Source organism: Nipponia nippon, unplaced genomic scaffold (assembly GCF_047370975.1).
Source record: "Nipponia nippon isolate SJK-2023a ecotype South Korea unplaced genomic scaffold, ASM4737097v1 scaffold_7, whole genome shotgun sequence".
Taxonomy (NCBI): Eukaryota; Metazoa; Chordata; class Aves; order Pelecaniformes; family Threskiornithidae; genus Nipponia; species Nipponia nippon.
The window spans coordinates 19,674,675-19,688,918 of NW_028262391.1; the positions used below are offsets into that span (position 1 = coordinate 19,674,675).

General features: G+C 40.3%; 1 long non-coding RNA gene across 2 annotated transcripts in view; it reads left to right on the plus strand.

Annotated features, from left to right (window-relative positions):
- Window positions 1–2,997: 2,997 nt before the first annotated feature.
- Window positions 2,998–14,244, plus strand: part of LOC148050850 (uncharacterized) — a 168,955-nt gene continuing 157,708 nt past the window's right edge. For both annotated transcript variants that reach the window (XR_015700709.1, XR_015700708.1), the window contains exon 1: window positions 2,998–3,117. This is a non-coding gene — a long non-coding RNA (uncharacterized LOC148050850). The remainder of the gene's footprint in view (window positions 3,118–14,244) is intronic.

The following is a 14,244-nucleotide window of genomic DNA, read 5'->3' on the forward strand; positions in this document are numbered from 1 at the left end:
GTTCTGTGGGCCAAGACCCCCCATGATACGAACTGGTTTAAGTTCAGCAAAGTTACTTTGATTACCAATTCAGAAGATCTTGCCACTGTACTTTCATATTTGTAAATCTAATTAGTTTCATAGAAGAATTTGGAGAAATATGCGCATCATTCAGTTAATGTTACTTGTCACTGAGCAGTAATAACATTGCTGCCTCTTTAGACAAGCTATTGATTGATACCAGTAGTTTTTTTGTACATTGATAAACTAGATTTAACTACACTAGCTTTAACTACACATAGGAGACTGGATTCTTTACAATAAAGAGAATACCATGAAAACACAAACCATACCAAGCTAGATAAATACAAAGGACATGATTGATTAGAGAGGTAATCATGTGTGCTTTCATTTCAGAGCAGAGACAAATGAGTATATTCCTACATATTCCTCTGAAGAAGGAACTCAGTCTCCCATTGAAAATCTACCAAAAGGTGAGGGGTATTCTTCATGCTTTTCCTCCCCTTTGTATAAATAATTGGGTATAAACACAAAGTTATGGGATAATATTTTTGATAGACATAGTGTGGGCAGAGGTGTTACAATTGTTCATCATAGTGGGCTGCTGTTGAGTTTCAGGCTTGTCAACAACAATGTTGAATTAATCTTGAAAGTCCTTTTGGTAGAGATGGCAATTTCTGCTAAGTTTTTGCATGGTGGTTTATGAAATGAACAGAGGAAGACTAGTATGAGAGCAAGACATGTTGTCCAGTTCATCCTTATAATTGTGCACTTCTGCAAAATTAAGCCTAGTCTTAGAGGATGCAGGAAAAAGGTAGGAAAATAATACAGGAAAAGGAGTCATTGTCATGTGGTTAAGGAGACTGTTTCGAGGACTTGGATCTGACTTAGCTCTCATCATATGGTATTAGATGATTCACCTTCAGCAATGATAGGAAATAACCTTTAGATGAACTCGGATTACATGTACTGTACTGTTTTAACTCACAGAGAGATACAAGGGCTGTCAGTAAGGAGATGAGGTATGGCTTTGCCAGGTTTTCCTTATACTGCTCTAACCACACCATCATAGGCTTAGAAAAGATCGGCTGAAGCTGAACCAAAACAATTTTGGAGGCTGATACAGGGGAGGAAGACTTCTCTTTTCTGAAATACATTCTCAAGCACAGGATCATCTCCTTTGGGTGGTAAACCCATTCACAATTAGTTAGTTCTGGCATAGAGCACTAAGTTCCTGAAAAACATTTTGGTACCTATGTTCAGCTATGAAGGCCAGGAGCAGGAACTCAAGAGAAAGACTGGAGGTAGTGGATAGTATGTCCCTGTGCCTCTACCTCATAAGGTTCATCTCTGTAAAAACTAGTTTCTATTCTAGCTTTTTAGCCCTGGAAAACAGAGAATTGGAGAAATCTCCCTTTGGCTTGCAGAAAGTTGTTCTGGTTTTCTTCCCATGCAGGTTTGAAAATCCAGCTGCAGTTTCTTGCAATTCATCCAAATCCCACTGTGCAATTGGGTCATGACAAAAAAACTGCAGCTGGTTTTGGGTGCTGATGCTAAGGTGGTTAGTAGACATACTATCTGTAGGAAGTGATGAATGAGCAGGGATGGGTGCTGCAAACTCAGTACAAAATTTAGCTTGGGGTTTAGGTTTGGGTGAGTGTTGTTGTTGCTGGAACTGTTTAATGACTAGGGAAACTAAATGGTGCTTCTCATCTCCTCTAAACTAGTCTGTCAGTATCATACCAACATAGCATAGTGGTGCTGAGATTTGCACCAGGGATGCTTCCAGGCAAGGTATGCTAGTCACACCCCAGCTACCACTTACATCAGTGCTCATGTGCTGGATGGAGAGCAAGGAAACAGTCCATCATATCATTTGACAGGTTTCCATTCTCCTCTTCACTTCCTGGTCAAACCTGGAATGTCAGCACCACCCTAGATACTTTTGACAGATCTTTGTCACAAATTCTTCCTTGAGTTTGGGAAGTGTTTTGCTTCCTCTTCATCAAGTGAGCAGGATGAAATTTTTAATTCCTTCAGTATTTGAACTGTATACATGGTACATAAGTTGATGTTTTTAGGGCTCAAGACATTTTGCAGGGAACTTTTTTCTGCAGTACTCTTCTCCCCTCAATTTTTTGCTTGTCCCAGGGTTGAAATCTGAGACTCGAAAGAAAGTCTAAGAAGAAAAAAAAAGAAGCCAAATTCCCACAAAACCATTTGATAGATAGGGAAACAAAGGCACAGGAGACCACACAGTAGTTTGATGGCAGAGCCAGGAGTAGCTTCAGATAATCCAACTCATGTGCTTTAGTGATGAGAACACAGTAACTTCATCCTCAATTCCTAAGCTGGTTCAAGCTCCTTCTCTGTCCCAGAGTGAGATTTCCACGTACAGAGCTTCTGCGAATCACCACTCTGGGGATTGATGTTAACTCCAGAGTGTGTTATTTGCACATTGAAGTACTTAACTGATGAGCTTTTCTTTTTCCAGTTGCATTCACAGGAGGTTTGATGGTAATAGAGCTGTCTTCTGGTCTCTGCCAAGTTTATTTTCCAAAAGAAATATCTGAATGAGGAAAAGATGACTAAAGAGGATATGTGAACTGTCTAGCATACTGCAAGGGTCCAAACATTAAGAAGAGAGAGGATTATTAGGATGGCTCAAATTCATGTGTTAGTTGCCAGGCTTAAACAACGCCTACAAAATCAGGCATAATTGCAAGGCTGTTTGAGAAAAGAGGGAAAATGTTTTAAAATTGGGAGTCATAGGAAACTCTGAGGGGACAGTTGCCAGATTTGGAAGCTGAAGGTGAGATTCAGCCCAGTATTTCACACCTGCTTTCTGGAAGTCCCTGTAACAGGCTGCTAGGGGCAGGGCCTGAGGGCCTTAATTGCCCTGATCAGCCTCACCTGGGGCCTCCCCACACCTGCCCCTGGGCCCAGGAGCCCTATTTAAGCCCAGCTCTGGAGCCAAGCTCCCTTTCTGAGCAATGCCCCAGCAGTACTAGTCTCCAGCTCCACTGAAGCCCCTCCTGGCCCATCTTCATGCTGGTGCTGCACTGGCCTGGCCCTGAGGAGCCATGGCTGCTGCTGGCCCTTGCTCCTTGTGTGCAGGTGAGTCTGAGGCTGCGGCTGCTGATCTTGCCTCCAGGAAATAACTTTATTATGAGGAGAACATTAATGGTGACTCAGCTTTAGCATTGACTTTGTATCATACTTTAAATTTAGAACATTTTATTTTGTTTGTTTTCTTGTAATTCATCTTGTCAAATCAATTCATGTCTATGCAGCAAAAGTGAACTTTAGGCCCAATTGTTTGAATACTTGGAAAGAAAATCAGATACCTCACTGAGGAGAAAAAGAAACTTGTGTTGTCTGCCAAGTTTCAGGCTTGAATGGAGAGCTAAAATGTCAGCCAACTGGGCCAAATCGCAACCTGCGATAAACTCTGTCCTTTCAAAGAGACTTAAGACTTGCTGTGTTTTGTTTAGTTTGGTATGAAATCAACTTGCAGCAGCTTGGAGTTAAGCTCTCATATCTTCTCCTTTCCCTCTGTCTGATGCTTATTACACATTGAGACTTTGAAGTTGTTGTTTTGTTTGAACAGTATGCAGAGTGAAAAATATCGCTCTAAAGAGAAGACATGAATGTGCTTTCTTGTTTGTTCAAGAGTCTTATCCCAGTCATTAGTACTTTTAACAGTCACCTCTGGGACCAGTGGCAGTGTTTAAAACTCACACAGGTTGTAATGTTTGAAGTAATCATGGTATAGTGCCTTGAGTTCCACCTGTGCTCTAATTCAGAAATTTGAAAGCAGCTGTGAGTGATGGGCAGGTGTGCTGCAACCTGGGGGATGGAGGAGCATGTCTGAAAGCTGGTGTGGAAAAGAGATGCTTTCAAAACCATGCAGGAGCTTTTCCATTGCTTTATAAGGTAGTAGTCTCTCCTCTGTCACATTACACTAAATGTAAGATTAGAGCATTGTACTGAAGGGCTGGGCTTTCCCCCTTTGCAGGGGGCTAGGGGAACACACATCCCAGTTAACCCCTAGGCCTGAGTTCGAAGGATTCAGAGGCGATAGATAGATAGTTAAATGTTCCCCATGGAGTTCATGCAGACTGGCCTGTGAGCAAGAGTTAGAAAGTGCAATGTGGCTTTGGCCCTGAGGAGGAGGGATACTGCCTGGGCAGCCGAGTGTTCCTAGCAATTGCACAGGACTTGCTGTGAATGTGGATTTGTCACATAGCACCGTGGATTGGTCTCCAGCTTTTTCTCTCCATCTTACCTGCCATTTTCCTGGTGATTGTTAGGCAGCTTTTCAAATATTGCCTGTGAGAAATGATCCCCACATCTTAAAAATAATATATATATTAAAAAAATCTCCAACTCCCTGGCCTTGTCCAAAGCCTACAGTCTGCATCAAACACACAATGCAAAACCCCTTTCCAGTTGTTGCAAGTTAGCTGTGTGTGCTCTAATACTGAAAAAGCTTCCTGAAGCCTTTCAGTGGTTTATTTAGAGTTGGAAAGAGCCAATGTGCTTCAGAAGCAGACACAATATTCTAAACTTAGCTAAGCATAATAGCGATTGAGTGTGCTGCTACAGTGACCAAGGAAAAAAAGCAAAGTGAACGCAAAGTCTTTGTAAAATTTCAGTGAATCTACCTTTGGATACATTATATAAAATCAAGGTCAAATATTGAGAGTTGGCTGCTCTGCTTTGTTTATATAGCTCTAGTTTAAAACATGCTAGGCCACATATCAACTGTATGGTCCTGTGCAAAAGAGGTATAACAGTTTCTGTTCAGTCCCCAATGGACATTGTGCCCCACTTACTTACAGTTTTGTTTAATGAAGTATTTTGGCTGTTTCTGTATGAGACAGGTGGAGGGGGTAAGTTTTTTACCACAGCTTTTACTGTTAAGCAGGCTGAGTTCTTGCCGCAGGTGGGAAGAACTGTCAGCTCCATTTAAAGGTGATGTTATAGGTTTAGTGGGACAATTATGCTGCAAATGCCCACATCTTGGCTAATATCTGGGTCTATAGAAACATATGCTATGTAGGTTTTTTTACTAATTGGAGACACAACTTTTCATTATTATTGTTAGAATAGGCTATAAATCTATTTAAATGTCTAAGCTTAATAAGTAAATACATACATTTTCAAACAGCAGTGGCAAAGGTGTGGGAACCATATGTTGAGGTCTTTGTTTAGCATTCAGAGATGTGACTTGGTTAATTTAATAGCCTTACTCTGCAAGTTGTCAAAGTCAATTGGAAGATTCTCAGATTTCAATGCTATTTTCTGTCAATAAAGGTACCAGAACCTGGTCCTTGGCCATTATTTTACAAGGATTATAACAGTAAAAAATGAAAGGAATCCTGTTATTTTACCAAAGCAGTTACTGTAAATTTTTGGGTCACGGGGAATCAAGGTGGCTTTCTTTGTTATTGGTTTTTGAGAGAGGAATATTTGAGAAAAGGCACCTTTGTATTCTATGTAGCTTGTTGCAAATCTTAATTATATAATTAATTCCAGAGCACACCAATAACAAAATGCTGATAGAATATACTGATAATTTGCAGTGGAGAAGTTCACTGGCCACAGGGAGGTAGGAACGACAGCACTATTTTAAGATGCAAGAGGAAGCTTGAGAAATGGAATAAATTAAGAAAAGCATGACCTGATAATTTCTTGGGGGGAGGGGCAATGAACTAAATGCATCATGCAAATGGACCATATGCATCTGCAAGACCCAGGAACTTAATGGAGTCTCACCAGGAAAAGGCCCACCTAGTACAATGCATTTGGTGTCTTTGAAAACACAAGGGTTTTTTTCTGCTACCTTAACTATTTCTTCCATTAGCATCAGCATATCTGGAATTCCACATACTATTTGTTCAGTGCTCATTTCATCCTTTAATAAGAGCGTCTGCGTTTCTTACAAAAGGGTCTCCTCGTGCTTTCTTTAATTGCTGCTATAAAATAAGACATAATGTACCAAATATGACTCCTCTTTTGCAGGTGGGTCTGCAACTATTTTTCTCTTCCTTTCTCCTCAATTTTTTTTGTACAATGTATTTACCATTATTTCAATAATAATGTAATAACATACATCGATCCTTTAAACACATACAGTTTAATGCTTTTCCCAGCGGCATCTCAGCAGGCTTTGCAAACAGTGATCAATCAATAACCTTCACAAAGTCCTCTCCATCACTCTCTTAGTTACACAGTTAGGGAACTGAAGGATAAGGGCATTGAAAGACTTGCTCAAGGTCACACAAGCAGTTGGTAGCTGACTTTTTTTATACCCAGACTGCTATTTCAACATTCAGACCACACGGCCTCCATATAAGCGTGTTTATGTTTTGGGCAGGGTATAGGGAACAGTATTGCCACAGTGACTTTCCGGGTCAGTGACTATTCCTTTATAAATTGTAAGCTTTCCAAAGCCAAATGTCTGAAAAGTACAAACATGAAGCGGTACTTTGGGAGTGTGAAAGCTGATGTAGTGAGGATGTAGATTTCTCACCAAGGGAAACCGCTGATGTGTTCCAACATCACTTGGTTTGCCACCAACCAACAAGCTAGTGATGGTGGCACTGACTTGCAGTCAGTCTGTGCGAGGTATTTGTTAATGTTGCTACAACAGATATTCATTATAAACTACAGTTACCCACAGTTTACTCTGTTTATACAACCATTTAGTGGTTATTTATTAAAAATAAAATTTATGTATGGTTATTGGAGGTATATTTTGGCAGGGAAGTGACCTTGGCAGAAATATGTCTGAATCAACACTCAGCTAGCAGTCACTCTTTATGTTGTCATATAAAACCTTGTTAAATAATATTTTGTTTCTATCTTCAATTGCTGTTATATAAGGCCAGTAATGAAAATCTCCCAAAGGGTTGGTAAATCGAGTGAGTTTTTCTGTACATTTTCTCCATAAAATAAAGAACTAAGCCAACGAGTGTCAACATTATTGCCTAGTTGAAGTGCTTGCTATAAACTTCAATGGTAAATTGTTTACTTTTAGATTTTTGCAGGTATAAAAGTTCTCTGCATTTAAATACAATTTGAATGACTATTTGAGAACTAAGGATAATTCACATTCAGAAAGCACTTAACTTTCATTTCAGTGGGACTACTCACATGCTTAGTGTTAAGTGGTTGGCTGAATTGTTTAATGCTCAGAAAAGATACTAAGAATAAAACCAGGGAGAAACCTTGGATTCAGACACGGAAACAGTGCCAAAACTGATTGTACTTGTGATATTTTTAAAAAGACACCTTAATGTCAATGTACAATGTCATTCCCTTTTTTCTAATTTGCATTCACTTGATGTCATTTCAATGTAGCTGCAATCTCACCGTCTCTTTCATCAGTTTTTGTGGTGTGTGTGGTTTTTTTTTTTAGCCTTTAAAATAAAATCTTTGCATGAAAACCACTGGACTGAAAACTGCTATATAGAACTGAGAAAGAATAGAGATTTATGCATGGTAGAGCGTATTTAAATATACTGCTGTAGTTTAATGTGAGGAAAAAGTGGTTTCCATTTTGGCAATAGAACAGACAACATTAGCAGAAACAATCCTGCTCCTCCTGAGTGAGAATAAAGTATAACTTGTTCTGACAGTCCTTTTGGGTGTATGAAGCAATGCCTCTGGACTAGCAGCAAAATGGTTGTTAGTATTTATCATGTAGGAAGAGGAGGAGGAGGCGTGTTCTGATACAAGGTATTGGTGGTATGAATATAGAGGAAGGCTGAAAATTGTGAAGTCGGTCCATCTCCATAGACGTTACCAGTATGATCAGAGGGGTGCATTTGTGTTTCTAGAGGCAAAGGCGTATGTTAGCTGACAGAAAGAAATGGCTCATCAGCTTGTGGACTGCTAAAAGCAGCAGTGGTGGAGAGAATTACCTGTTCTTTGTGGATGTCGACTGTGATCACAGGGGAGGGACAGCAGAGATGCAGCCATGTAGCTGCACTGGCTGTCTGCAAGGACTCTCTGGGTAGCATCTAGGTAGGCTGCTCACAAACCTAAGTGTTTGGACAGTTGATAAGGTGAAGAACAGACAAGAAGGGGTGTCTATCACTGCTAGTTACTCTGACAAAGACAGATGATGATAAATACTGTCCTCAAACATTATCCTAAACTGGGGGGTATCTCTCTCTGGGACACACCTGAAGCTGTGTCTCTTCACTGAAGTAAATAACTGGTCTGTCTCTTGAGTCAGGAAAACCTGCCATAGAACCTTGGTTGTCAGGGGAGTGTAAAACAAACCAGCTCTTGGCTTCCAGAACAAAAGGAGTGCAGTCCCTAGGTGTCAGGGAAAAACAAATAAATAAAGACAAACCTCAGGCCCTTGCTTTGGGGTAAAAACAAAGAAAGGATCCCTCTTTGCTCTGGGCTGGCTTTGGTGGTCAACATTTGAAAAAGTTAGATTTCACTCACAGTTACCACATGGCAATAGCTATTTTCCCCATGCTTACAGGAATATCTCAGTCTGCCAGGTGGGAACCATGGCTACATGATGACTTCTGAATTGTGACTAGCACTGGTGTGTGTGCACTTCAGCCCAGCAGTAGCTGTGGCCCTTGCTGACTGTTTGGTGTTAGGAGGCCAGGGCAGATATACATTCAATTCCTCCTTCCTGGGGGGGCGGGGGGAGAGAATGAAAGACTGCATTTTAATCATGTTTGTTTCTTCTGAAAGAGGCTATGGCTGGCTTTTGCAGGGCTCTCTGTGTTTTTTAGATCTGTAGACCTCACCTATCTGAGTGGGCTAACACCACTAGTGTTTCCATGATTAACATGCTCTATCTCCTTTCTTTGAGCTGGGATACTCTCTGACTGCAGAACTGGGCTCATCTGGAAAACAGAGCAGCTTGTGTAGTCCTAACAGAGTGAGTGGCTTCAGAAATGAATTTTGTCTCCTAGCTCCTGGCCCATCAGCACTCCCTGTACCATCTGGACTCTGTGAGTGCTTGCTCAGAGGCTTTCCCATGAGACTTGGTGTTGTGGGCAGTGTGTATAGAGGGTCTTGCAGCCTAGTCTTAAACTGTTGTAGCACCTGGCTGTGTGTTTGTTCTGAAAACCGTCACTGTTAAGCGTGGTATTTAACCCTCCCACAGTGGCAGCATGTCTACTCCTACACCATCTTTTCTCTTTGCAATAGAGAAGCATCTCTGTCCCTGAGAGTGTTGGAGGTGGTGTTGAGAGGTTCAGTGTGTGTGAGAAGGACTCCAGATCACTTCTGTTGCTCTCCCTTTCACAGCATTTTTGCTAGAATCCACAGCACTTGCAGTCCCTAATGCTCTGTAAGAACCTATTGGGAAAACCTAGGGGCATTGCAATACAAAGGAATAATCAATACAGGTAAAGGATATAATGCAGTGAGGAGAAAGGCTTTACTTTGATAACTTTGAGAGCTGGAATTTGAAGCCTTTCAAAAAACTCTTACAAAATTGCTATTACTTTTGTGTTTGTAGCTGTTTTTGTGATGTGTTTTTTTCTCTCTGTACATGATCATCATATAATGTCGTACGATATGTTTCTTAGATTTAAGGAGAGTGCTACATGCTGTGCTATGAATAGAGTAGTGAAGTAGCCTTTATCCACAGGCCATCAGGACCCATCAAGTAAGTGTTGCTCTTTGTAGCAAAACAAGGCATGCAGTTAAGAGTTTGGATCCATAATCACACTTCTCATTTGTTTGACTTCAGGTGAGCTTAAAAGAGCTAATATGGGAGAAGAACATATCAAATGGAATACTATGAAAAAAAGACACAACAGAAAAAAGGGGTCATTTCATATGGCTACAGACATCAATTCCACTACACAAGCATGGCTTTTTTTTTTTTTGGTGTCTGGGTGTTTATCTACCAGAGCCTAAACATGCACTGCTGCCTCCCTTTCATAGCTTTTTCCTTCTCTACTGTAGAGCAACTCAGAAGCTGAGTAAGCTGTATCCTGGAAAAACACATTGCAGGAAATGGTATTTACCCTTTGATCTTTAGATCCTTCCTCTGCTGTGATATACAGTAAGTTGTTTTGTCTTTGCTCAGTGAACAGGCTTTCTTCATTTAGATTTATGGCAATGGCTCATTGCTGGTAGAGGAGGCTTTAGTGCCTTTTATAAAGTAAGGGAAGAAAAACTATGTTTTCCACTTATCTTAAAACTTTCCATACTGTCTGGAGTCTAAGGAATTTTTTGAGATAGACATTTCTTTGATTGCAAGGTATTAATTGCATTGGATTGGGTGCTACTGTCCTGACTTTGAAGTGTCACTCCATGCACAGCCCTGTTGAACTCAAAAGAAGCCTTTGTAGAGTAAGCTGGCTAAATCAGAGTAAAAGTTTGCAGCACGTATCCCAGAATAGAGTATTTATGTAGTCAGTTAAATGCTTGGAGTGCAATGTGGTAACCAGTGGGGCTGTATATTCACCTCCAGATCCATTCCATTGTGAATTGTTTGTGTTGACGTACCTAGGGATGCTATTTGGTATCAGCAAGGGGATCAGAATCTGGACTACATGTATTAATGATGATAAAGGGGAAAAACTGGAACCAGCATGGGGAGTTGATACAAGCCTCTAGCATATGCCTGAAGCCCTTCTGTTTAATTGTGAGAAAGAGGGGACCACTTTACATTTCTCTATGTACATTTCATTGAATCCTTCTGGGGTGCTGGTGGGATAGGATTTGCTGTCTCTGCCTTTCCTCTGTGTTTCTTTAACTCCACCTGCCTCTCTTTATGTTGGAGGCATGCATTGATTGTTGAGTGATAACCTCAGTCTCCTCCTGGCAGGATCCAAATTCTATCCCAAACTGTCTTTGTTTCTCTTGGAAATGCCAGGCCAGTGTGCTGAGGTTCTTGATTGTTGGCAGGAGGCATTATGGACGCTACAACTTCCTTGCTATAATATATATCATACAGGTTTGTGTTTGAAACATGTATTTGTGAGTGCCTCCCAGGCACTCAAGGAAGAAGGAAACTTCAACAGTAAAGTAGGAATTGCTAGCAGAATCGTAATATGCTTTCAGTCCTTTTTCAATCCTTACTAACAACTTCCCTCACAAAATTTCAGAGAACAGTAAAATTCCAGGGTGTAAAATTGCTAAATGAGAAATCTAAAGATTTTGAGTGTGAAGTTTGTGGAAAAGTTCTGTGACTTTCATCTCTATACAGTTATAAGGCTTTGTATTAATTATATTTCAAGACTTTTCTATACACTTTTAGTATGGTACCTTTTTTGGAATATAAAGGATAAAATAATGAAGGGAAGACTGACAAGATGTGGAGAAAAAAAAATGTAGAGGTGGCTTTTCTACCCAAACTGACTCAGTTATAAAAGCTGTAGGCAAGCATATGTTTGAGAATTTCCTACTGGTTTATTATCTTGTAATGCCACTGCAAGTCTCTTATTTAAATAAAATTTTTATATTTGGCTTATTTTAAAATACAACAGATAAAGTTTTATTTCTGATCTGGAGTTATATCTGTATGTAAATACAACTATTGTGCAGTAAGGAACAAGTAACAAATCAGTGAAAACCTATCTGTTTCCATAAATTGTCTATGCTTTGATTGCTTTATTTGCTAGCCCTGATGATCTTTAATCTCCAAGATCTACAATCATGCAACTGCTTCCTTTTTTAATAACACTTACGCTTCAATTTTTCTAAGGATAAAAACCCCTTTTTATACAGCTGTATGCTTTCATGAAGAATTAATGACTTGATAAACATTAGACTGTTATTGCTTATGCAAATGCAGTCAGCTTCCTGAAAAGAAGGCCAGGTTGCATAGTGCCTGCATGATTTAGTGCAAGAAAAAGAAAATATTTCTTTTTGTAGGAAAACAAAGAGTAGGATCCATGGCATAAACACCAGTAATTTCATACATAGAAAAAATTTCCTTTCTTAAAGAGAACTCCCTGCTACCTCATCACAGTTCTCTTTTTCTCTTGGTAAGGAATGACAAAGAACCAAGTTCAGGCAGTTGAGTGCAGTTTTCTGTAGCTGTTCATGGGTCTCTTAATAGGTGTGATTTGTTAATTGATTAAAGATAGTGAAATAACAGTAAAAGCTGAAAGAAATGGTAATGCTTTGGCTGCTAAAGCTACTTTTGTCTTCCAAGACTATGGCTGATAGTCACCATTTGCTTTGTGTGGAGAGCTCAAGAAGGCAAGAAGGAAGAGTTTTAGCCATGAGGTGGTAAAGCACTTAATGTGCAGCGCTTTTGTTGATTGCTTTTGGAAGAGCAGATAATAGAGCCTTTTCTTCCTTAGAGTTCAGGAGATGATTCTGAAATCCACATTTTTCAGAAACCTCTTTATGAGGAGTCATGCTAGAAATAAGTATAATGATGACAGCCAAGGACTGCAAATGTAATCTTAAGGTTATGTTTGTGAAAGCCTCTACTGGGCCCCCAATTTTTGGTCTAGGTTTTGTTTACGTGGGCTGCTAATTCGGGGAATGGTTTGCAGGGTCCTGTGCCCCACAAATTACTACCAACATCCAAATGTTGCCATTTTAGCTCTAAATGCTTAACTTTCGGGCAACATGTGTACATTTTATCCTTTTGCACCCAAAAGTTAGCATATGTCTAAATAAGAGCTGGCTCCAGGCTGCTCAAGGTTGCTTAGGGTGTATTGCACTGAGAACAGAATTGTGCCTGAGGGTCAAAATCTGTCAGTTTTGCCTGGCCCTGTGACACCAGGGAAGAGCTGCTGGGGGGGAGTGGGGCAGGGGCAGGGGCAGGTGAAGCAATGGGAACGTAGGGGTGGGTGCCTTCGGCATCCCTCAGTCCAGGTTGCTGCTGCAAAATCTCCCAGGGCAGCAGCAGGAGGGGGAAGGTGGAAGCAGGCACAGGGCAATACCATCAGCACCATCTTTGCTGCTTATCACACAGGTGGGGAACTTGCTCAATCTCGATACCCCAGAGCAACCAGGAAAGACAGTGCCAGAGGGACATTTTCTGTTGTTATTGTGACTTTGCCACCCCCAGGAAGCCACTGTCTACTTTGTGGCTAGAGCTGGCCATAGCTGGTGTTAAGAGAGGCTGCTGTCTCAGTCTGGGATTTACAAAGTTTTTTTATAGATACAGAATTGTGGTTATACTAGCTTTACAATAATAATTATCCTATAATAAACTAAATTACTAAATGATTCTAGCATCAGTTATTGTAGTAATTAATGGGCCCAACTGGAGTGGATAATCCTGTTGTAGGTTATGGAAATGGAATATGTTGGCCTGCAGTTTTGTTCAGGCAAAACTATTTTGACTTTGACCTAGAACAGGTTGTCAGGAGTTGACACTGAAATGTAATGCAAAGCTTAAGCCAACTGAAAGATTTCTGATGGCTTCAGTGGTCAGTGGATCCTGCTGAAGAGATCCATGTCTACTTCCACTGAAGCCAATGACAGAATTCCCATTGCACAGGAGAAAGCCAGAGTGGGCTCCAGCAGGAATAAAATAGACACATTAAGTTACAGTCACATTTTTTTTTATTTAACTCTGTGAGAGTACAACTTCCTCTTCAGACAATACCAGCTATTGCTGCCTTCTTGTTCTCTTCTGCTTTGAAAATAAACAACATAAGAAACAGCTTGAGGTATCCAATATACATAGAAATGATTCCACAGAAAGCAGCCTGCACTCTTGATTATGAAGAAGGTCAAGCAGCAGTGTGGTTGAAAAGAAAAGTCAAGCTTACAATTTTGAGAGGGGAGTGGTGCCAGGGCATGTGATGATTTTTTTTTATAGTCGTCGTTGGCAATGTTGATAACTGGCATAGATCTCCTATGGACTTTTACAGAAGCTTTTATGTCAGAGTGCAGGATCAAGCTCCATACAATGATGCAGAATGCTGAACTTTGGACTCATTTGAATACTAATAAATATCTTCACAGGTAGGAATTGATGTGGGGGGAATATACAGTTTTATATATGGCCATTATGATTTAAAAAGTCAGAGTACAACAATTTGCAGTAGCCAGTTACAGAGGGAAATTGCGGAGTCTTTTCTGCTTGCTGTATTGAATTACCTGTGTAAGTGTAGGCCCTGTTCGTGTCTCCTTACCCAGAATAATATTTTACTGAAATTAAATATTCTGTAGTTGATGTATGTCTAACAATAAATAATCACCAACAGCCTGAAGCATTTACTAAGGTATAGCTGTGAAATGTCAACAAGATTTTATAAGCACACTTACTAGGAATTATGC